The sequence below is a fragment of the Scyliorhinus torazame genome, chromosome 6 (genome assembly GCF_047496885.1).
Source record: "Scyliorhinus torazame isolate Kashiwa2021f chromosome 6, sScyTor2.1, whole genome shotgun sequence".
NCBI classification, from domain to species: Eukaryota; Metazoa; Chordata; class Chondrichthyes; order Carcharhiniformes; family Scyliorhinidae; genus Scyliorhinus; species Scyliorhinus torazame.
In genome coordinates, this window is record NC_092712.1 from 113826605 (window position 1) to 113852408 (window position 25804).

Here is a 25804-nt window from a genome sequence, read left to right on the forward strand (position 1 = left end):
ATTATTCAAAAACAAGAATATCACATATAACAATCACGTGGTAACCACCGCACTAGAAAAACAAAATCTTTAACACTAGCATAATGAGAAAAAAGGGGGGAAACACTTCAATAGCAATAACTTTACAGTGTAAATCAGCCAACTAAACAACAATCATATAACTTCCGAACATACAACATTTTAACTTTTAAACAGCAATAGGGAAAGATTTATACAGCATTCAAACCCAGTTTCTTAACGAAAGAGTTTGCCTCTTCTGGTGAGTCCAAGAAGTGATCAATTCCCTCGACCGAAACTTGAAGACGGGCCGGGTAAAGTAGCCCAAACCGGATACCCTTCTTGAATAGAGCAGATTTTGCCCCATTAAATGCTGCTCTTTTCTTCGCCAGTTCAGCGCTAAGGTCCTGGTAAAGCCGGATCGAGTGACCCCTCCCACTTAACATCATGGTGCTTCCTGGCCTATCGCAGGATCTGCTCTTTTACTTTGAAATTATGGAACATCAAGATCATCGCTCAAGGGGGTTCCTCTGCACCAGGTCTTGGTCGCAGTGTGCAATGAGCACGATCCAGCTCCAGGGCGGATTTGAGCACCTTCTCACCCACCATGTCGGCTATGAATTCTGTGGGGGTGTTGCCCTCCGTTCACTCCAGCAGACCCACGAAGGGGGTGTTTTGCCTTCGAGACCTGTTCTCAAGGTCATTTACTTTATTCTTTAGAAACTTATTCACGTCCAGGACTGCAGACAGGTATTTTTCCAGTGTCGTGTTCTGCTCACTGTGGTCGGTGAGGGCCACCTCCATATCCTAGACTGTGCCACCCCATGCTTCCATTTATTTATCCACCCCCTCCATCTTGCTTGAGATTTGAGTTAGGGACTCGTCCACTGACCTTTTTATTTCTCCGGCCAGGTCCCGATGGAGTTTTCTCAATGATGCCCTCAACTGATGGTCACGTAGTCGCCTGGGGGAGGAGGAGCACAACACCGCCATTTTGTCTCCTGCCGACTCCAATGAAACATCTGAGTCTAAGGAGCACATTTGGATCCGCACTCTCTTGTCCTTATTCTCTTTTGGCATGTTACTTTGTTGTATGCTTCCCCTGATCTTCGGTTTAACTTTTTTTTTCAGCTAGCGCTACTTTGCGAGTCGGATGAAGTTGGAGCATCTCCCAGTGCATGTCCTCCGGTTACATCCACTGCCGGAATTCCCAGATCATCCTAATTGAGGGAGTTAGTGCAACACACAACACCCCATTTGGCAATGATCGTGTTATATCCAAACCCACAACCGCTACAGCCTTGAAGGACAAGAGCAGCAGATACCTGGGAACACCATCACCTGGAGGTTTCCCTCCAAGTCACTTGCCATCCTGACTTGAAAATATATCACCGTTCTATCACTGGCGCTCGGTCAAAATCCTGGAACTCCCTCCCAAACAGCACTGTGGGTATACCTACACCTCAGGGACTGCAGCGGTTCAAAAAGGTAGCTCACCACCACCTTCTGAAGGGAAACTCGGAATGAACAATAACTGCTGACCTGGCCAGTGATACCCACTTCCCATAAATGAATGATAAAAAAACATAGACATATACACTAATTGAAGGAGTTAGTGTAACTCACAAAATCTAAACTAAATGAGCTTGTATGGGCTACAACATTGGCTTCACTGTTGTAATAAAAACATGTTTACTGAATTGAGGGCTTGAATGCATACATTTCCATAACAGATCAATGTGTTTAACATATTTAATATTATACATTATTCGTTGTTCACTGCTGAATAGCTGTACACTGATAAGCTTTAAAACAATACAGAGTAAGTATGGTATAAACACAAAATGCTGGAATACACTTAGCTATCAGGCAGCAGCTGTGGAGAGAGAAGCAGTTTCAGGCTAATGACCATTCAACAGTTCTGCAAGAAATGTCAAAATGCAATATCACTTTGTTAATATCTCCGTCGATGAATAACGTTTTCAAAAAATCTGGGGCAGGATTCTCCTGCGGCTGACGCCAGAATTGAGAAACACAATTGGGCGGAGAATTGGTTCCAACGCTGGGCGGCGATTTCATGCCAAACTACAATTCTCCATTGACTCAACAGTGGTGTCAATGCAGGCCGGAATGCACATACAGTGAACACCATTTGTATATCACTAGCAGGCCCGACCCGGTATTCTCCGGGACCTCATCAGTTCTCCATCTCGGATGGGCCAATTTCCCATCGCCACGGTTGACTTGTTCGTTTTTTAAAATCTTGAAACCGGCGTCATGGCTGATAAGGGAGAGAGAGAAGCTATGGATAGTGTCCAACATCACCATAGTTTGCTGACAGTTGTGCCGCTCGCCAAGGGGCTTCTACCAGGGCTGGGGGGAGTAGCGGAGGGTGGCCATGAGGCAGGCTAAGTGTCCGGGTGGACGGGGGCAGAGCACCATTGCCGTGGCCTGCAAGGCAGCCATGCAGCTGCACATGCCGCTGACTGCCCACTGTGCACTTTGGGCCACAGGTCGAATGGGTCCACCCCCCAAGGCACCTCCCTAGATGCCCTCTGGCCCCGGCCAACCCATCAGCTGTATGGGCATGCTCCAGTGCAACCAGTGCCATCTTGTTGGCTGGAGTGAGTGTGTGTGGGGATTGTAATGTGTATTTGCGGCTGAAGCTTGTCAGCCTCTCGAGTGTCAATCACGGACCTGGCGAATCCCGTACCATTTCTCATTGGAATCGATTGTGGTCCACGTGGTGCTGGTGCTAGCCCCTCCACAGTCACTGAATCAGTCCAGATTCGGCGCAAATTTTGCTGTCATGGAAGTCCACCAATTCTGCCCCGGCGTCAATCTCAGGAACGGAGAGTCCCATCCTTGAACTTCCAGTTAATAGCTGAAAGGGTGAAAGATTTCTCATTTCAAAAATGTTGCTGTAATAAAAGTCGAATAGCTCTATTGACTAAACACAATGGGCGCAATCTACTGGTCACGTCATGCCCGACCGGGAGTGCAACGTGGCCGGAAGATGCCGGTTGAGGCCTCCCACAGGCTTCCCGGCAGCCATTACGCCTCGCGGGATCTACCCAAGTCCTGCGAGGCAGCAAACCAGAATCCCGCCCTCAATGGGCGTGACCAAGACGTGCGCGTGTAAGTCGGTTTTAAACCGACTTAAGCGTACTCACCAGGGATCTACCGTACTCCAGGCATCTAATGGCCTTCCCAGGGATTCTTCAGCTAGGCCCTGTTCAGCACTGGTCCACACAAACATGGAACAGGCATTAAGGCAGCCAGGGGGTTTCCCAGTCGTCGGAGGCCTATTGGTAGCCAGGGATAGAGCAGAGCCAGCGGGAATCTCCCGCAAAACTCACCACAAATGATACTTGGAAACCTTTCCGTTAGATTGCACCCTATATTTGTAGGTAACTTATGCTTTAAGCCAAGAACAGAAATCCCCCCTTTTATTTTTGCGCAACCAAAAATAACACACTTCACATTTATACATTACTGATTTTAAGCAGACTTTCAATTCTCCTGAAGTCAGTCCACAATGGTTCCTGGCTCCTAAGTATTTACTTCTCTTATTTTCCATTCTCAGCTTGGTAACTTCTAGCCTAGAACTTTCTTTCACGGTGAGAACGTGGCAGGAAATCGCCCCTCTTGTGCAAGCTAGGTAAATCTCCCAACTTTGTTTTAATTCCTCACAAGTTTGGTGTTTTCAATCCGAGCATGAGTTTCCACCTGCCTTCTGGTGGAGTGAACCATAGAGACTTTTTGCCTCCAGCTATTCTCTCTGTCCTTGGCCCTGACACACAGTGTCATGGGTTTTCAGGGATATTTTAGGAACCCTTCCCCTCTCAAAGCCCATGTCCGTTGCAATGTGAATTACATGGGCTTTGTGTCCAGGTGGAAATTCTGATTAGCTATCCTTCAGAGCCCAAATCGCTTTCATCTTGGAACTAAATGGACAGTTTAATTCTCCGTTCCCGCAGTCGGCCAATGGTGTTTCCCATTGAGGCCACACCATGTCGTCGGGTAACTCTCGGGCGTGGGTATGCTGCTAGCGGACCAGAGGATCCCGCCGATGGAATATTCCTCTGATAGTCTTTCCACTGTTAGCACATAGGCTGCTGCTATTGACTCCAAGGATAAGCAAATTGCACCTACTTCCCAGGAAAGCAATCTAGGCCCCCTTTAATCTTAAACAATCAAACATCCAGGCTTGCTATCAGGCAGACTCCAGAATAGGTCACTTTTCCTGAAAGTAAAGACACAGTCCCAAACATGACAGTTTTATGAACCTCATAATTGTAACAATTTGGCATTTATTGGCTCACCTTCTCAACCAATTTTGATTGCTTTGTACTTAGTTTATCTGTTTCATTTGAACAAGTTTGGCATCAATTGTAAACTTAAACGTATTTATTTTTTCCTCAAATTCAAATCATTTATAAATTCATTGTAATAGTAATGACCCCAGATTGATCCCTGTGGCACTTGGATCGTGGTTCCCATCACATTGACAGTTTGATTTATTTTTTTAAATAAATGTTTTTTATAGGGTTTTTGAACAAAGTATATTTACCGTTATGTACACAGGATAAGAAACATATATATATATATTTTTATATACATATATAGAAGAGAAGGGCACACCCAAACATACCAAAGGAAATAAAATAATAATAATAAATAAATAAATAAAATAGAATAACTGGTAGGGTATTGTGCTCCAGCTCAACAGCAGCAACTCTGTACACCTGGCAAAATTATTTGTACAACACATAGGTAGGCAACTGTTTGTGGGGGGGGAGGGGGGATGGAGACTGGGGAGGTAGATATACATTCGGGTGCCGGAGAAACAATTACAGTGGGCAATACTCGAATGGGTTTGGTGTTGGTGTTGTCGCTTGCTTCTCCCGGACGGATCTCGCTGCCGTCTCGCGCTCACCTCCGTTTCTGCCGTTTTTTCGTCTTTATTCTCCTCGTTCCTTGCTCCTGGAGATGCCAAGTTCATTATTATGCCTCCCTGGTTCTCCTCTCTTGTTCCCTATCTCTTCCCACTGCCCCCCCCCCACTCCCCCCTCCTGTGGTTCACCTTTCTTTCCTCTTAGGTTTAGCTGTCTCCCCCCCCCCCCCCCCCCCCCCCCCCTCTCCCGGTCTATCTCTCCCTCTCATGCTTTGGCTGCTTTCCCCTGATTTTTGGTTACCTGGCTATTCTTCCACTTGTTCGTTGGCCACAAACAGGTCCCCGGAACAATTGGGTGAATGGCTCCCACGTTCTGTGGAAGCCGTCGTCTGACCCTCGGATGGCGAATTTGATTTTCTCCATCTGGAGAGATTCTGAGAAGTTGGACAACCAGTCTGCAGCTTTGGAGCTTTGGGTGGTGCTGCTGACCGCCAGCCAAACAGGATTCTACGGCGGGTGATCAGGGAGGCAAAGGCAAGGGTGTCAGGCTTTTAGCAGCGTCAGGCTCGCCTTGCGCACGTGGAGGTGGAGTTGACCCTATGCAGTGCTTCGCTCCAGAGTCCCCACCCTATCTCAATCCCCAGATCCTCCTCCCATTTATTTCTTGTTGCGTCCAGTACGGTGTCGGCCCTTTCTATCAGTCGGTCATACATGTCACTACAGTTTCCTTTATCTAGTATGCTTGCGTTCAGTAGTTCTTCCAGTAATGTCTGTCGTGGTGGTTGTGGATACGTCCTTGTCTCCTTTCGTAGGAAGTTTTTGAGCTGTAGATACCGTTGCTCTTTCCCCCTGGCTAGCTGGAATTTCTCTGTCAGTTCATCCAGTGTTACGATCCTGCCCTCCGTGTATAGGTCCCTGACTGTCAGTGTCCCTCTGTCCTGCCCCCACCTTTTGAAGGTGGCGTCAGTCAGTGCTGGTCTGAACCTATGGTTGTTGCAGATGGGAACTTTGTCCGACATTTTGGTCAGGCCAAATTGCTGCCGTAGTTGGTTCCAGGATTGGAGGGTGACTATCACCACCGGACTGCTGGAGTGTTTTTTGGGTGAGGATGGGAGTGCTGCCGTGGCGAGGGCCCAGAGGGAGATCCCCTTGCAGGAGGCCTTTCCGCGCGCACCCACTCGGCTTCTGGCTCCTTGATCCATCCCCTTATTCGCTCGGCTGCCGCCGGTAGGTAGAATTGTAGGTTTGGGAGGACTAGCCCCGCCCCCCACCCCGGATTTTGTTTTTTGTAGAACCTTCTTTGGGATCCTAGCATTTATCCCCCCCATACGAACGCCATGATTAGTTTGTCCAGCGCTTTGAAAAAGGCCTTGGGGATGTAGATCGGAATGGATCTAAGTAGGAAGAGGTACCTGGGCAGTACGTTCATTTTGATCATCTGGACTCTCCCCGCAAGGGAGAGTGGGAGTGTGTTCCATCTTTGCAGGTGCTTTTTTACTTCCTCCGTCAGACTTGTGAGGTTCCATTTGTGGATCCCTTTCCAGTCATGGGCTATTTGGATCCCCAGGTAGCGGAATTTGTGTCGGGCTTGTTTAAACGGCAGTCCCGTTAGTGCTGCCCCACCTACTTGTGGGTGTACCGGGAAGACCTTGCTTTTGCTCATGTTGAGTTTGTAGCCCGAGAAGACGCCAAACTCTTTCAGGAGCTCGATGATTCCGACCATGCTGCTCTGTGGATCCGAAATGTAGAGGAGCAGGTCATCTGCATAGAGTGAGACTCTGTGCTCTCTGCCTCCCCTTCGGATCCCCCTCCAGCTTTTTGCTGCTCTGAGCGTGATTGCTAGTGGTTCGATCACTAGAGTTTCCTAGTTTACGTTACTTAAATATCCTTTGGAAGAGTCATTAGCATATAGTCCATGACTTGAATCTTCGGCGTGGTGTGCAGGAATGATTGCGTGCCCGGAAGCGGATGTGGAACACGCTTCAGTCTGTAATTGGCTGTCAAACGCAATTTCATGCTGGCTGGCCAATTAATTGCCAGTCAACCAGCATGGAATGTGCTCTGAGAGAGGCTCAGCCCAGCCCTCAGGGAGAGGGCGAGCACCAGGGGTAGGAAGGGTGCAGGCGGGGGATTTAAATGCAGCTCCATGCAGGCTGGAAGTCTGTGCTCAGCACCTCGAGGAGTTTGTTTGCAGTGGGAAATTCTGAAGTGTGCAAGATGACATTGTGCCATGCCAGGGGTGAGGGAATGCCCAGAGCCAGTCTGCACTCCGTTTCTCTCATGAGTGTCTGAGGGTCTTACTGGAGGCAGCAAATGACTGTCGTCACATCCTGCGGCCAAGGGATGGCAAGAGCAGGCCACTGCACGACAGCAAGAAAGCCTGGACAGAGGTGGCGGTCCTGGTCAGAGGCCATTGGATGGTACCCTGAAACTGGATCCATTGCTGGAAAAGATTCAATAACCTTCTGCGCTCTGGAAAGGTGAATACTGCTTCAAGAACAATAAGTAGACATCTTAGTAGGTGACAACGCATGTTGGTGATCAGGGGTGTGAAATGCAGAGCACAGTGTGGCATATCATGTTATGAGTTTAGAATCATAGAATTTACAGTGCAGAAGGAGGCCATTAGGCCCATTGAGTCTGCACCGGCTCTATCCAAGGTCAACACCTCCACCCTATCCCCATAACCCAGTAACCCCACCCAACACTAAGGGCAATTTTAGACACTAAGGGCAATTTATCATGTCCAATCCACCTAACCTGCACATCTTTGGACTGTGGGAGGAAACCGGAGCACCCGGAGGAAACCCACGCACACACGGGGAGGATGTGCAGACTCCGCACAGACAGTGACCCAAGCCGGAATTGAACCTGGGACCCTGGAGCTGTGAAGCAATTGTGCTATCCAAAATGCTACCGTGCTGCCCCCTATCATGTGCCTTGATAGACCATGGCTGGCATGTATGTCTGGGTGATGTGCAACAATGCAAGGGCAACGTTTGGACGTGGGAAGGCATTTTGGAGGAGAGAAATGGAAGCACTCTTTCCCTTAAAGGAGAAGAGGAGTCACAATTTGCTGGAGCCAGGATAGAGAAATGAGGAGAGTACCAAACCTACTCTTCCTCAGTCATGTGGGAGGAACAGGCTTTGTAAATGGCCTGCAATTGTGGGGCCAGGTCCACAGACCCAGAGAGGCTGTCGGATCAGGATAAAGGTGGAAATGGAAAGGAAAGAGATTGGTGTAGGTCCTGAGAGATGTGGTTGAAAGACTGACGTGTGAAATGCATTTATTTCCCTTGCTCGTCCATTTGAAAGTATTTTATTTGCCAGATGTCAGTTCTAATGATAAAGCAGACTGCATGGACACAGACTTCGTAATGATGGCCGATGCTGACATTTTTACTTCTTCGCTCAGATGCCTCATCATCACAACCCCAAAGGGAGCATGAGGACCCCTCCCTTGTCACCCCCGAGGAGGAGCAGCTGCCAGATGCACCAACGCCACATCCTCCCTCTACACCATGCAGCAGCACAGATAGACCAGATGGCAGTTCCCACTGTTGAAGGTACATCACACTCGCCTGAGAAGCTGGCAGAGGTAGTCAGAGATGCGCTGAAAATCAGAGTGACGCTGAGTCCAAGGCAGATGATGAACCTCTGGAGTCGTCCATCAGGCGGCAGATGCTTGATGTGCCCGAGATATGTGGTACCAAGATGTAGCACTTGCAAATGGAGGTTTAACGCACTATGATCACATAAGGGATTGTCACAGATAATTTATGTTTCCTTGGCATATGTACTGGTTAATTTCTTTATTTGCCTTCACTATAAAAATGACTCAATATGTGCAGCTTCCTTCGTGTGCTTCATGCATTTGATAGGGAAGATGCCTGAGAGTCGCATGTGACACAGAGTGCTACAAAGTTTATTTCAGAGTTTTGACATTGACTTAAGGGTGACAGGATTACCTCATCAGGAGGGGTCAGTAAGGAGTCGTACCCCTTGCCATCACCTTAACTCCTTGCTTCGGATGTCTAGCTGAAAGTCCTCTGAAACAAGGCCTTCCTTGTGTCCCTGCCTCTCATAAGGATCCTCACATCTGGATCCTGCTCTTCAGCCTGGGGCTTCTCCAGCTCCTCCTCAGACCCAGCACATAGGCTGTCCTCTGCGGCCAGTGGAGCAGGATCGTTGTCTTTATCACCTAATGGGTCTCCCTTGACTGAGTCAGATTGTTCACAGCACTGCAGAAAACAACAATAATGGAAATGTGTGGCATCACGGTGGCGCAGTGGTTTGCACTGCTGCCTCACGGCGCCGAGGTCCCAGGTTCGATCCCGGTCCTGGGTCACTGTCCAAGTTGAGTTTGCACATTCTCCCCGTGGTTGCGTGGGTTTCACCCCCACAACCCAAAGATGTGCACGGTAGGTGGATTGGCCACCCAAATGAATTGGTATTCTAAGTTTATTTTAAAAAATAATGGAAATGTGCTCGGGAGTATTAATGTGCGCTCCCTGAGCGTTCCAGGCATCTGAACATCATCTTGAGTAGACCTATGGTCCTTTCAATTACTGCCTTTGAGGAGGCATCTCTTCTGCTTCTGTCTTCGGTTTCACCGTGGCATCATGAGCCATCTTCTCAGCGGATAGCCTTTGTTCCCCAGGAACCAACCACCCAAGCGAGCTGGAGCAATGAAAACATACATAAAAACATACATTGAAAATAGAAACAGAAGGAGGCCATTCAGCCCTTCCAGCCTGCTCCGCCATTCATTATGATCATGGCTGATCATCAAGTTCAATATACTGACCCCACCTTCCCCCCATATCCCTTGATCCCTTTAGCTCCAAGAGCAATATCTAATTCCTTCTTCAAATGACAGAAGGTTTTGGCCTCAGCTACTTTCTGTGGTAGTGATTTCCACAGATTCACCACTCTCTGGATGAAGACATTTCTCCTCATCTCAGTCCCAAAAGGTTTGCCCCTTATCCTCAAGCTATGACCCGTCGTTCTGGACTCCCCCACCATCGGGAACATTCTTTCTGAACCTACCCTGTCTAATCCTGTTAGAATTTTGTAAATTTCTTTGAGATCCCCTCTCACTCTTCAAACCCCACTGGATATGATCCTAACCAATTTAGTCTCTCCTCATATGACAGTCCCGCCATCCCAGGAATCAGCCTGGTAAACCTTTGGTGCACTTCTTCCATAGCAAGAACATTCTTCCTCAGATAAGGACACCAAAACTGCACACAATGGGCACAATTCTCCCATTGGGAGTCTAAGTGCCGACGCCGGAGTGAAAACCGGAGTGTTTCACTCCGGCGTCGGAGCCCGCCCCCAGCCCCCTATTCTCCGTCCCAGGGGGGCTAGGAGCGGCGGCGCGTCATTTACGTGCGCCGGGCCTTGGCGCCGCATAAAAGTGGCAGCGCGTAAATGACGTGGCCGACGCCACAAAATGACGTCATCCGCGCATGCGCGGTTGCCGTCCTCCCCGAGGCCGCCCCGCAAGAAGATGTCAGATGCATCTTGCGGGGCGGCGGAGGAAAGGAGGTCCTCCTTCAGAGAGGCCGACCTGCCAATCGGTGGGCACCGATCGCAGGCCAGACCCCATTTGAGGCCCCCCCCGGTGCAGGAACCCCCTTCGCCCCCCCACAGGCCACCCCCCCCAGTGTTCCCGCGCTGTTCCCGCCGGCAGCGACCAGGTGTGGACGGCGCCGGCGGGAACCCGTCGTATTGGGCAGGCCGCTTGGCCCATTCGGGCCGGAGAATCGCCGCTCGCCCGTTGCAAATGGCGAGCGGCGATTCTCCCAGCGGCCAGCTGTGATTCTCGCCGCGCCGGTTTGGGGGGGTGGGAGAATCGCATGCGAGCGTCGGGTCGGCATGGCGGGACACGCGCAGCGCCCCGGCGATTCTCCCACCCAGCGTGGGGGGGTAGAATTCCGCCCAATACTCCAGATGTGGCCTCATCAATGCCCTATACAATTGCTGTAAAATATCTACATTCCTATACTTAAATCCTCTCACTATGAAGACCAATATACCATTTGCCTTCTTTACTGCCTGCTGTAACTGCGTGCTTGCTTTCAGTGACTGGAGCATGAGGCCACCAAGGTCTTGCTGAGTATCCACCTCTCTCAATTTACACCCATTCAAATAATAATCTGCCTTCCTATTTTTGCTACTGAAGCAGATAACCTCACATTTATCCACGTTATACTGCATCTAACATGTATATGTCCACTCAACCGGTCCAAAACCCATCGAAACATCCCTGCATCTTCCTCACAGTTTACCCTCCCACCCAACTTTGTATCATCTGCAAATTTGGAGATAATACATTTAGTTCCCTCGTCCAAATCATTAATATATAATGCGAACAGCTGGGGTCTGAGCTCAGATTCCTGCAGTACCCCACTAGTCACTGCCTGCCAATCAGAAGAAGACCCATTTATTCCAACTTTTTGCTTCCTGTTTGCTCACCAGCTTTCTATCCATCTCAAGACACTACCCGCAATCCCATGCACTTTAACTTTACATAGTAATCTGCTATGTGAGAACTTGTCGAAAGCCTTCTGAAAGTCTAAATAAACCGCATCAACTGGTTCTCCCTGGTCATCTCTACTAGTTACATCATCAAAGTCTCGTAGATTTGTCAAACACGATTTCCCTTTCGTAAAGCCGTGCTAACTTTATCTGATTACACCACTGCTTTCCAAATGCTGTGCTATGAAATCCTTGATAATGGACTCTAGCAACTTCCCTCCTACTGGCGTTAGGCTCACTGGTGTTTAGTTCCTTGTTTTCTCTCTACCTCCTTTTTTGAATAGCGGGGTTATATGAGCTACTCTCCAATCTGTAGGAACTCCAGAATCCAAAGAATTTTGGGAAATGACCTGCAATGTGTCCACTATTTCTGGGGCCACTTCCTTAAGTACTCTGGGATGAAGATTCTCAGGCCCTGGAGATTTGTCTGCCTTCAATCCCATTAATTTCCCCAAACCATTTCTTTGCTAATACAAATTTTTTTCAGCTCCTCACTAAAACTTGTATTTCTCAGAACCCTGGTACATTATTCATGTCTTCCTTTGTGAAGACAGAAGCAAAGTACAAATTTAGTTCCTCGGCCATTTCTTTGTTCCCTGCTTGGAATTCCCCCGTTTCTGACTGTAAGGGCCTACATTAGTTTTTATCAATCTTTTCTCTCTTTACATACCTAAAAGCCTTGGCATCTGGGAATGATGGAGGATGTAGACATCATGACAACTTCCTGGATATGTGGCACAAACCTGCAATATGTGACTCTTGTGCTCACACACCATCTGGACATTAAGGGAGTTGAAGCCCTTTCTATTGATGAAGGCATCCTGTTCCCCCACTGGCACCTTATAGGCACACGTGTGCAATTAGTGGCTCCTTGGATGCAAAGCCTCTGTTTTGCTCTGTCTAGCTGGCTATGTTGGCCCAGAAATAAATGAAGGTACTGACCCTTTGGAACAGCTTACCAGTGACCAGATTGATGCAGCCAACTGGGTTGACACCACTAAGATATCCCACTGACACCTGGGAAGAACCTGAGGCGGTAAAGTTCAGTATTATCTTCAGAGTCACTGGCGTTGGATCGGTACCTACACCTTGGGAGATAATTTCAGAACCAATCATCTCGCATAGGAAAGTCTCGCTGCAGTGGTGGAGCCTTCTATGGTACTGAACCTCTGACATGCCCAGGTAGTAGGAGCACTCCCGTAGACTCTGCCTGCTGGATAATGATGTCTTCTTCAGACCTTTGTTGCTCTATTTATTTATCTCGGTGAACCACAAGCCTTTCTCTTATATCGATCAAATGGCCACACAACCAGTTCGTTAGTTCAAAAGATGGTTTATTTACATACACAAGAGTTATCTCAACATGCAAACACAATATCTACAACAAGTTAAACTACACCTATCAGCTACAATAACCTATACTTAACTTCAGGGCGACCGGCACTGTGCAAATGGATAAGGCCTTTATCTGGATTTCACTTGGCTGGTTCCAAGAAAGTGGCTCTGTCTCTGCTGCGTTCATCCGTCAGGTAGCGATCGTTGGTCTTGAACTTAGCTGGCTGTTCCTGCTGCAATTGGGTTGGCACAGGCCGGATCCAAGAGAGACAGAACACATGGCTGCGCTCTCTATTATCCCCCTGGGATTTCGTGCTCTTTGGGGCGGTCCTTAACCTTGGACCCAATTGTTCGACAGGGCTCTGATCACTCCCTTCAATTTCGGCCAATAAAGGGGAGGGTGCCTTTGTAGCTGGGCATTGACCTTGACAGTTGTGCTTTCTGAGCAAGGGGAGTGGCGCCGATCAGTCTATGGCTGTACCGGTTGCTTGATTGGAGTTCTATTGTCCTGGGAAAATGGGCCATTAAAATGTAAACGAGCGGGGGTTTCGGTCAGGTCTGGTTACCTGTGTTTTAGATACACATAGGCTGTGTATCTGTCTGAGTCCTGGGTTGGCCATAATTCTCATTGTCCTTTGCAGGTGGCCATCTTAGATAGCTACACCTTGTACTTCCTGCTGGCCCTGCACTCCTTCTGGCTGCATCTCTCAATCCACAGGTCCCACTCTGGGACACTACCTGCAAGTAACTGCCTTCTCTCCCTTCTGAGGAGGTCCCTCCAGCAGAGTACACAATCCCCATTTTGATACTGATGTTTCCACAGGTTTCTGCACTGAAGGGGCTTCTTTGGCAGAAGACATCTGGAAATGCTAACAAATCGGAGAGTATTTCAGAACAACACAAAAATACCATAAATTACCTATCAACCAGCTTGAAATCACTCACAGCCAAACCCTTAACTACTCACCTTTGTATCTGACCATGGGCCATTTATACTGCTCTGAATGTAGAATCCATGAAAAATGTGAAGGCTGCCTGGATGTGTGGCCCATATGCAGAACGAAGCAATATCCAGGTCACTTAAAATCAGTCAACTGCTCTCAAAATTATCTCAAGTTGCCCTTTACATTTTGGTGGGTTTGCTAGCTTGCCCACTGTGGTATTAAGGCTAAAGCACCATTGGTGGAAACTGTATGCTTTCTATTGGTTAGAATGTATGATAGCTCCGCCCTGATAGGCGGGGTATAAGAACCCGTGTCGCCCCAGCAGCCTTCATTCTGTACCTGAGCTGCTGGGGGAAACAACTAGCTTATTAAAGCCTTCAGTTGGACTACAACCTCGCTTTAGTGGTCATTGATCGTGCATCACCCACCAACTGAAATATCGCTCGGTGGTGCAATTACATTGGGACACCCTCCTGACGTCATTCTACCCCATTTCGCAAATGATCAGGATTACCGCAAGCCCACACCTTGAGCGCAAAATTATACCCCCATGTTAAAGCAGGTATAATCTTCTGGGAATCGTTGAAAATAGAATGCACTCTTTAAAGGATAGTTATGATGAATACCGCAGTGGCAATCTTGGGTCAAGCAGTTTGGAGGGCAATCTGTGTTTGCCTCACTCAATTTGCTGTCAGCTAACTTCACGGAGTGTGTAATGAACCTTTTTTTCCACTGCTTTTTCAGAACATCAATTCTGAGAAGAGTTGGCATTGCAGCAAAACATAACAGCAGGACATTGCACACAGACTGCAAAGAAAATACCAGAATTTCCCACAGTCTGACCTGTGTGCCCTCCTCAAGGAAACTGACAGACTGCTAGGCGTCTGCGGCAGCAAACCTGCCAGTAAGGTCAGTTGTGTCTCCTGTAGGAAGTGAGACCAGCACTGAGAACAAATATTCTCATCCCAAGACTGCAAACAGGTTCCTCAAAATATTCAATGACCTCACCACCTGAGTGGGTAACTTAACAAGCTTCTTTTTCTCCTTGGGCACATTTAGCGGTCGTCACCTTCTAAATTAATAATTGTGCAACCGTGGTAAACAAATGACCCTGGTTAAGGAGGCATTCATTTAAAATCATACACCACAGAATAATTGAGAACAAATTGAGACAGAAAGCCAGTAGAAAGCTGACCTGCTGTGGTTACACACCGTGAATGACACTGAAAAACAATGTGGAATTTGACCCCTCAAAACCACCCGAGAGAATTTGCATTTGGGTTGTCCTGCTCATCCACTGTGACTTTCTGGGGTTTCTGTAATTCTTTGCTGAAGGCAGGACCAATGATCTGAAAGTTCACTCACTTTATCCAGTGTACCCGCTCGCTATTCTTTAGTTAGTAAAACCAACGACTCTGATACAATAAACCTCAAAACAAAATTACCAAATTTTCTAAAAGAATCGCAAATGAAGAAATTACCAACACAATTCCATATTTTTGTAACTTTTACTTCAACATGAATCAGAATCCACATAAATTAAACATATATTAAAAGACAAGTAACGAACAGTACAAATTATAAATGACACATGGTCTGGCAGATACAACTAAGATTATCTCATGAGATTACAAGCATTTTATCGCTTCTTGCTCAATTGAGACACCATGTGCAATTTCACAGTCTTTCCAACTCGTCTTCAGGAAAGTAGAATCTCCCACTTTCTCACTCAATGGATTTGGTCTTTGATTCACCTGCAACAGTAACTCCATTGCATCCGAATCCTCTGGAAACAGCTGTTACCCAAACAGCATAGTCATGCAGAACCCTCTCACAGCAGTCTTGAGGGTACAGATTCCTCAGGGACTTCTTCATCGGAGTCCTTTAATAAACCTCATCAACAGTCTGGTCGGCTCTGGAAAAACTGAAACATAGAATTGTCCAATTCACAATCTCTAAGTGTCTTTAGTTTTCTGTCCTCTTTAACTATACCACACACACAGTTTCTTGTAAATGTGCCTCCTCTGTTCTCCCCTGCAATAGTTTCTTTGTCTGCCAGCCATACAGCTTTCATATGTTAATCTCCTTCCTTTTGGTCCAACTTCCAGGTCAAGGGACGCCAGGTCACATGAATAATTTATTATTATTCAAAAATTTTCTTTTCATTTACAGGGTGTGGGCGTCTCTGACAAGGCCAGAATTTATCCCTTAAATGGTGGTGGTGAGCTGCCTTCTTGAACCACTGCAGTCCATGTAGTATAGGTACACCGACAGTGCTGTTAGGGAGGGAGGTCCAGAATTTTGACCGAGTGATAGTGAAGGGACGGTGATATATTTCCAAGTCAAGATGTTGAGTGACTTGGACGGGAACGTCCAGGTGGTGGTGTTCACATGTGTCTGATGCCTTTGTCCTTCTAGATGGTAGCAGTCATGGGTCTGAAAGGTGCAGCCTAAGGAGCCTTGGTGAGTTCCTTCAATGCACCTTGTAGATGGTACACACTTCTGCCACACATCAGCATTACAGCTGATCTCTTTACAATTGATGCAAACGCTTAAACGCCCTCTTCAAACATTCTTAAAAAAATTAACGATTCCCTTCACCTTTCAAATACATTATGCCTTTTTGTTACTGTACTGCTTCCAGGTCAAAGGTTGTCACAACTCATATTTTCCTGCTTCATTAGATACCGCTGATTCATAATATTAACATCCAATGTAAGTTATATAACTTTAATCCAGCAACTGTTTACAGTAGAACAATATTAGGGAGAGAAATAAACAATAACCTTAATTGAGGCATACAAGATAATCAGAGGATTGGATAGGGTGGACAGTGAGAGCCTTTTTCCTCGGATGGTGATGTCTAGCACAAGGGGACATAGCTTTAAATTGAGGGGAGATAGATATAAGACAGATGTCAGAGGTAGGTTCTTTACTCAGAGAGTAGTAAGGGCGTGGAATGCCCTGCCTGCAACAGTAGTGGACTTGCAAACACGAAGGACATTCAAATGGTCATTGGATAGATATATGGACGATAAGGGAATTTATAATAGATGGGCTTTAGAGTGGTTTCACAGGTCGGCGCAACATCGAGGGCCGAAGGGCCTGTACTGCGCTGTAATGTTCCATGTTCTATGTACATTCATGAAATCTCAATTTTGTGCTAAATCTAATCATTTGTGCCAACAGTGACCTCTGGAGGACACTTTTAGTAAATGCCTGAGACAAGTTCAACCTCGGCAGCCTGTTGAGCAAGTTGACAAAGCAATAATGTGAGATGACCATTATTGAAATTGATTAGTTCCAAGTCACAATTTAATTCAGCGATATTAACATTCAAATATATTAGAGGTGCAGCACAGTGGTCAGCACTGCTGTCTCACAGCGCCAGGAACCCGGGTTCGATTCCGGCCTTGGATGTCTGTGTGGAGTTTGCACATTCTCCCCGTGTCTGCGTGGATTTCTTCTGATTTCCTTCCATAGTCCATAGACGTGCAGGATAGTTGGATTGGCCATGCTAAATAGCTAAATTGCATCTTTCGATTAGGCATGTTACAGCCTTCTGGACTTAACATTGAGTTCAACAACTTCAGACTGTTAGATTGGATTTGATTTATTGTCACATGTACTGAGTGTATAGTGAAAAGAATTTTTCTGTGTACAGTCCAGACAGATTGCTCCATACATGAAAAACATAGGACATACATAAATACATACAATGTAAATACATAGGCACAGACATTAGATGATGAATGCGGAGTGCAGTACTACTCAGTCGAGAAGATGTGTGAAGAGATCAGTTCAGTCCATAAGAGGGTCGCTTAGGAGTCTGGTAACAGTGGGAAGAAGCTGTTTTTGAACCTGTTAGCGCGTGTTCTCTAACTTTTGTACCTTCTGCCCGATGGAAGAGGTTGGAAGAGAGAATAAACCAGGTGAGAGGAGTCTTTGATTATGCTGCCCGCTTTCCCAAAGCAGTGGGAGATGTAGACAGAGTCAATGATTGTGTGATGGACTGCGCTGTGTTGACGACTCTCTGTAGTTTCTTACGGTCTTGGGCCGAGCAGTTGCCATAGCAGGCTGTGATGGCGCCAGATAGGATGTTTCTATGGTGCATCTGTAAAAATTGGTAAGAGTCAATATGGACATGAAATGGACATGCCGAATTTCCTTAATTTCTTGAGGAAGTAAAGGCACTGTTGTGATTTCTTGGGCATGGCGTCAACATTGGTGGATCAGGACAGATTGTTGATGATGTGCACGCATAGGAATTTGAAGCTGTCAACCATCTCCACCTCGGCAACATTGATGCAGACAGGAGTGTGTACGATACTTCGCTTCTTGAAGTCAATGACCAGCTCTTTAGTTTTGCTAATGTTGAGAGAGAGATTGTTGTCATTACACAACCACTAGGTTCTCTATCTCCCTTCTTTACTTTGACTCATCATTGTTCTAGATCCAACCCACTATGGTCATGTCATCAACAAACTTGTAGATGGAGTTGGAGCCAAATTTTGCCACAGTCGTGTGTGTACAGGGAGTATAGTATGGGGCTAAGTACACAGCCTTGCGGGTCCCGCAGGATTTAGTGAGAGGGAGGAACTGAAAGAGATCAATATTAGTAGAGAAGTGGTGCTGGGGAAATTAATGGCATTGATAAATGCCCAGGGCCTGATCATCTACATTCCAGGGTATTTAAGAAAGTGATCCTAGAAATAGTTGATGCATTGGTGGTGGTCATCTTCCAAGATTCTATGGACACTGGAACAGTTCCTAAGGATTGGAGGATAGCTAATGTAACCCCAATATTTACAAAGGGAGGTTGAGAGAAAACAGAATTATAGACCAGTCAGTCTGACATCGGTAGTGGGGAAAATTCTAGAGTTCATTATAAAAGATTTAATAGCAGAGCATTGGAAAACAGTGGCAGGATCGGACAGAGTTAGCATGGATTTACAAAAAGGAAATCATGCTTGACATGAGGAATTCTTCGAGGATGTAACTAGTAGAGTTGATGAGGGTGCAGTGAATGTGGTTTATTTGGACATTCAGAAGGCTTTTGACAAAGTCTCACATCAAAGATTAACGTGTAAAACTAAGGCGCATGGGATTGGGATAGTGTATTGAGATGAATAGAAAACTGATTGGCAGACAGGAAACAAAGAGTCAGAATAAACGGGTCCTTTTTAAAAATGAAAGCCGGTGACTGGTGGGGTACTGCAGGGATTAGTGCTAGGACCCCACAATATGTATTAATGATTTAGATGAAGCAACAGCTGTAATATCTCCAAATTTGCAGATGACACAAAGCTGGGTAGAGGGTGAGCTGTGAGGAGGATGCAGAGATGATTCAGTGTGATTTGGAACAGTCGACTAAGTGGGTAAATGCATGGCAGATACAGTATAATGTGGGTAAATGTAAGGTTATCCACTTTGGTAACAGAAATGGGAAGGCACATTATTATCTGAATGGCTATAGATTGAGAAAGGGGAATGTGAAATGAGACCTGGGTGTCCTTGTACACCAGTCGCTGAAAGTGAGTTCGCAGGTGCAAAAGGTGGTAAAGTAAGCAAATGGTATGATGGCCTTCAAAGCAAGATGATTTAAGTGGACGGGCAGGGATGTCTTGCTGCAATTATACAGGGCCTTGGTGAGACCACACCTGGATTATTGTGCGCAGTTTTGGCTTCCTTATCTGAAAAAGGATGCTCTTGCTCCAGAGGAAATGCAGCAGAGGTTTACCAGGCTGATTCCTAGAATAGAGGAACTGGCATATGAGGAGAGATTGAGTCAGTTAGGCTAATATATGCGGGTGTTTAGAAGAATAAGGGGGCTTCTCATAGAAACCTGTAAAAGTCTAACAGGACTGGAATGGGTAGATGCAGGAAGGATGTTCCCGATGGCAGAGGAGTCCAGAACCAGGTGCCACAGTCTAAGGATATGGGGTAAACCATTTAGGACTGAGAAGGAGAAAGTTCTTCAGTCCAAGAGCAGTGAGCCTGTGGAATTCATTACCACAGACAGCAGTTGAGGCCAAAACATTGTGGAAATGATTGAATGGAAAAGTGTCTAAGTGTGGTAGCCAGCGGATACAGCCAAGAGCTCCCTGACGCTCGGCCCAACGAGGCCGTCACCACTATAAAACATTAACTGGTCCCTTAACAAGGCCCCACGGGCTTCATGCTGCGAATGATAGACCCGTCGGCTGATTTGCTGGGCCCACGCTCAGCAGCCTCCCGCCAACAAAGGAGAGCAGCACTTAAAACTGCTCTAGAACTGTCATAGAATCATAGAATACCAACAGTGCAGAAGGAGGCCATCCAGTCCATCGAGTCTGCACCGATCCTTCGAGAGAGTCGCCTACCTAGGCCCAATCCCCCACCCTATCCTCATAACCCTGCAACCCTGCAGCTAAGGGGCAATTTAGCATGGTCAATCCACCTAACCTGGACTGGGGGATGAAACAGGAGCACCTTGGGGGAAACCCATGCAGACACGGGGAGAATGTGCAAACTAGCACAGTCACCCAAGGATGGAATCAAACCCGGCTCCCTTGCGCTGTGAAGCAGCAATGCCATCCAGCACGCATTGCCCATGCATCCCCAGAAGCAGCGGGGGCCCATGGTCACCGGACCCCACATCCTGTACCACAGACACCCGCGCATAACATTACCTGGACACGGGCACTAGTCCCCTCCCCAGTGCACACACCCACCCTATGGTCGCCAAAATGTCCCCGGTGCAGGGCCCAGCCCCTGGGTGTTCGGATATTGGCTGCTGCGAACGTGGTGTTGCTTCCTGCAGTGTTCAGGTACAATGTACAGGCATCACGGTCTGATTGGGATGCTGACCAATAACTCCCACTTGCTACATGGCACGCCTACCCACGGGAATCCACTTGACAGCTATGGCGTGCTCACTTAACTACAATTGCCAATTCCCTATTAGCAATAGCCTTCAGCCGCGCGGCCAGAGGCCTCCGCGGTCAGTAGAAGTTGTGGGTGGTAAGTGGGGCGGACAGGCAGGGGCTGGGGTTGCCCCTGGAAGGGGAACACATAATCCAGTGGGTGGCATGGGACACGCATCTCCCTCCCCCCCCCCCCAGACCATGTGCAGGCACACCCCTGGCTCCGCACACACCCCACCACCGATGGTAGTACACACTGACCAAGAACGGCCCCCAAGGCCTCGCCTACCTCCCTCCGAGTGGGCAGCAAATCCAGTGCCCCCGGGGTAATTGCCCAGTAGTGAGGATAGCTACTCACCTCCTCGGGTCCCCGCAGCAGCCCTTCCACCAGCTTCACATTGTGAAGGAGTACTAATCGGCGCCCATGTGACTACTTGCTGGGGATTTAGATCACAGAAGGCCATTAGGTAGGGGGTTGCTCAAGTTATTTGTATGAAAATTGGCCTTAAGTGGTGATAATTGGATTCTTGCCACGCTCTGGCGGGTTCCTAATTTCGTCAAGAGCAGGCCGGTTAGATCGCAAACCAATCAGCGCCCAGCGCAGTTCGTATTTTCGGCCTCTCCCACGATCTAATGGCCTCATCGCACTCTCGCTTAAGTGCAACGTTATCATGAATTCACAGCCTGTATGTTTTGAAGAAAGAGTTAGATATAGCTCTTGGGGCTAAAGGGATCAAAGGATATGGGGGAAAGTGGAACAGGTTACTGGGTTGGATGATCAGCCATGATCATAATGAATAGCGGAGCAGGCTCCTATTTTCTATGTTTCTAACCCAGACATTGCTGTCAAACCTGCTGAAATGGGTAATGCTGTTGTTTTCTGGTTCTTGACCTCTACCTTGCAGAGACTGAGCACCAACACCAAACACTTCTTCCTATGACCCCCATGACCCCAGCATCTGCACATCAAACCATTGTTTCCAGGACTGTCAGCGCCCTCATCTCCTTTGAAGATCTTCCCTCCACAGCTTCCCACCTCACAGTCCCTCAGTTCCTCAACAGTTCACTTCCCCCACCTTCCCAAAATCCATAAAGAGGACTGTCCTGATGGACCCTTCATTTCAGCCCTTTCACACCCCAATGAGCTTATTTCTTCCCAGCTTGACTCTAATTAATTCTCCCCTTGTCCAGTCTCTTCCAAAGTATATTTCTGACTCTTCTGACACCATTGTCATTTCCACAATTTCCAGTTTCTTGATATTAACTTCCTCCTCTTTGCTGTGGACATCCAATCCCTCAACACCTCCATCCCCCACAACGTTGGTCTTAGGATCTCTCCACTTCTTCCCTGAACAGAGACTCAACCAGTCCCCATCCACCACCACCCTCCCCTGCCTAGCTGAACCTTTTCTCTCATTGAACAATTTCTCTTTTAACTCATCGCACTTCCTCCAAATAAAAGGTGTGGCAATGGGTAGCAATTTTGGTCAGAGTTATTCCTGTATTTTTGTGAGACATGTGGAACATTCCTTGCCTGATTCGACTTAGTCCCCCACCGCCCCAATTCTTTGTCCGATACATGGATGACGGTATCAATGCCATTTTCTGACACCTTCTGGAACTGGAAAACTTCATTAATTTTGCTTCTAATTTCCTTCTCTCAGGCAAGGTCTCAGGCATGGTCCATCTCTGACACTCCCCTTCCTCCATTTCTCTGTCTCAATTTCTGGGGATATGCTGTCTACCAATATTAATTATAAGCCCACCAGCTCTCCCACCTACCTGAATGCAATTTCTCACACCAAGGGGTGGGATTCTCCGAGCCCGCGCCGGGTCGGAGAATCACCGGGGGGGGGGCCAATTCCGCCACGCCACTCCGCCGCCGGGCCGCCGGTTCTCCGGCATCGTTCGTGTACGGTCCTACCCAGCGGAACCTCGGCATTCTGGCTGCGAGGGCCGTCCTGGTGGGGGGGCGGGGAGAGCCGATTTCCGGGGGGGGCCTCCACGGAGGCCAGGCCCGCGATCCGAGGCAACCGATCGGTGGGTGTGCTAATTCCGGGGGGTGGCCTATGTTCTTCCGCACTGGGGTCTGCCATATTGGCCGCGGCCGCGCCGGCCGTGGCGTGCATGCACAGACCTTCACCGGACATACAGTGCCAGCTTTCAGTGCCGGAGCAACGCACAGCACTCCGGCGCCATTCTAGCCCCCGACGAAGGGGAGAATGACTGGGTCTGGAGGCCCGTTGATTCCGGCATCGCTCGCGCCGGTTTTGACGCCAGCGTCAGCACTTGGCCAGAATTTTGGAGCATCCCGGTGATGCACGATCAATGACTACTAAAGCGAGGTTGTAGTCCAACTGAAGGCTTTAATAAGCTAGATGTTTCCCCCAGCAGCGCAGGTACAGAATGAAGGCTGCTGGGGCGGCACAGGTTCTTATACCCCGCCTAGCAGGGCGGAGCTACCATACATCCTAACCAATAGAAAGCATACAGTTTCCACCAATGGTGCTTCAGCCTATCAGGTACCATAATACCTATAATACCACACCCGGCCCTTGTTTCCTTTCCGAAATCCACTCCATTCTCGCATTGGGTAAAATGTCATTATGAAGGAATTTATGTTTTGAATTATTTTTCATTTCTTTAGACCAAAACGTCTTGAGCAGCATCCATTTGTGATCCCACCGAGTAACATTTCCCAGCGGAAGCATAGCTCAGCTTAAGAGTTTGCTTCCCAATCTCACTAAAGAACCGTGCTATACTGGTTATATTCTGAAAAATTGGAGTGAGTGAACTTACCTTATTCTAGATGCAATTTTAAAACAAGGGGCGGGATTCTCCGACCCACCGCCGGGTCGGAGAATCGCCGGGGGCGTCGTAAATCCCGCCCCGCCAACGCCGCCCGCGATATTCCATGGCCCCCCAAAAATCCTGTTGACGTGAATCGCGCCCTCCGCCTCGCAGAATGGCGAGGACCGGCGCGTGCAATGGGCCCCGGGGCCGCCCGAGTTCTCCAGGCGGATGGGCCGAAGTCCCTCCGACGTGACCATGGGTCACGCCGGCGTAAATCGAACCACGTATTTAACGGCGTCAATCGGTAATGCTGGTTGGCGCTGGCCAGCACGGAGATAGGGGTCGGCGGGGGCGGCAGCCGGAGAAGTGACGGCTCGGCCGCAGTTGATGGGGGTGGGAGTCGCAGGAGCCATTGCAGTGTGAGTGCCGGGGGGGAGGGGTTTGGGGATGCGCTGGGGCTGGGGAGGGGGAGGGGGAGTGGAGGGGGGGCTGGGTGGGGGGCGAGTAATGGGGAGGGTGCGTGCCGGGGAGGAGGGGGGGTTGGGCAGGGTGCGTGCCGGGAAGGAGAGAGGGGGAGGGTTGGGGAGGGTGCATGCCATGGAGGAGTGGGGGGGCCGAGGAGGGCAAGTGATGGGAGGGTGCGTACCGGGGAGGAGAGGGGTGGGTGGATTGGGGAGGGTAAGTGATGGGGAGTGTGCGTGCCGGGGAGGAGGGGGGTGTTAGGGAGGGTGAGTGACGGGGAGGGTGCGTGCCGGGGAGTTGGGGGGGGTCGTTGGGGAGGGTGCGTGCTGGGGAGGAGGGGGGGGATGTGGAGGGTGCGTGCCGGGGATGAGGGGGGGGGTTGGGAAGGGTGCGTGCCGGGAAGGAGAGAGGGGGAGGGTTGGGGAGGGTGCGTGCCGGGGAGGAGTGGGGGTCCGGGGAGGGCGAGTGATGGGGAGGGTGCGTGCCGGGGAGGAAGGGTGGGTGGGTTGGGGAGGGTGAGTGATGGGTAGTGTGGGTACCGGGGAGAAGAGGGGTGGGTGGGTTGGGGAGGGTGAGTGATGGGGAGTGTGCGTGCCGGGGAGGAGGGGGGGGGGGGTGTTGGGGAGAGTGAGTGACGGGGAGGGTGCGTGCCGGGGAGTTGGGGGGGTCGTTGGGGAGGGTGTGTGCCGGGAGGAGGGGGGCGTTGTGGAGGGTGCGTGCCGGGGATGAGGGGGGGGTTGGGGAGGGTGCGTGCCAAGGAGGAGGGGGGTGGGGGGTTGGTGAGGGTGTGTGCCGGGGAGGAGGGGTGGGGGGGGTTGGGGAGGGCGAGTGATGAGGAGGGTGCATGCCGGGGAGGAGAGGAGGGGAGGGGGTTGGGGAGGGCGAGTGATGAGGAGAGTGCATGCCGGGGAGGAGAGGGGTGGGTGTTGGGGAGGGTGCGTGCCTGGGAGGAGGGGGGGTTTGGGGAGGGCGAGTGATGGGAAGGGTGCGTGCCGGGGAGGAGAGGGGGGAGGGGGGTTGGGGATGGTGTGTGCCGGGGAGGACAGGGGGGTGGGGGGGGTTGTTGGGGAGGGTGTCCGCCTGGCCAGGTGCAGCTTGCAACAGTCGTGACCATGCAGTCCATGGTACCTGGCTGCGGGGGGATGCGGGGGGGTTATGATGACATGTCGTCTATCCCTCCCACCCCCACCCCCTGCGGGCCGTTATGTTTGGTCATCACCCAGCGATGTTGGCCGCCGTGGCGGGAGCCGCACTTCTACATGTTGCCCTGGGGGAGCTGGAGCAGGAGCGTGCCAGGGAGGTGGCGGAGGCTGCCGCAGAGGAGCGTGCTGCAGAGAGGCAGGTGGCAGCCGGCCAGGCTGGCGGGTCGCCCGCACAACAGAAGGAGGAGGAGGAGGTGGAGGTGCCACGGCGACGGAGACGCCCGATGAGGCCCCCTGTGTACCAGCCCCGCTCGTCGTACCAGGACCTCACGGACCGGGCATGCAGGAGGAGACTCAGGATGAGCCTGAGAGACCGTCGCCCATATCTGCCATCTCATGGCACACCTGGTACCGCGTGGAACTGGGGGAGGACATCCTCTCCCCATGGCCGTCAAGGTTACGGTGGCCCTGAACTTTTATGCCACGGGGTCATTCCAGTCGCCGAGTGGGGACCTGTCCGGCATCTCGCAGACATTGGCGCACCGGTGCATCCGTGCAGTGACAGCCATTGCGGACCGCTATATTCAGTTCCCTATGGACCACGCCCACCAAGATGCCCGGGCAGTGGGATTCGCTGCCGTGGCCAGGATGCCCCTGGTCGTGGGGGCAATCAATGGGATGCACGTCGCCGTGCGGCCACCTGCGGATAACAGGGCAGTGTTCACGAATAGGAAGGGGACCTACTCCATGAATGTGCAGGTGGTTCATCGACCACTGCATGAGGAT

At 49.6% G+C, this 25804-nt stretch overlaps 1 protein-coding gene across 1 annotated transcript in view; it reads right to left on the bottom strand.

The window, feature by feature from the left end:
- Positions 1 to 15212: 15212 nt before the first annotated feature.
- Positions 15213 to 25804, bottom strand: part of LOC140424960 (transcription termination factor 1, mitochondrial) — a 93295-nt gene continuing 82703 nt past the window's right edge. Inside the window, exon 3 of the transcript XR_011947732.1 lies at positions 15213 to 15640. The gene's annotated coding sequence lies outside the window, so the exon portion shown is untranslated. The remainder of the gene's footprint in view (positions 15641 to 25804) is intronic.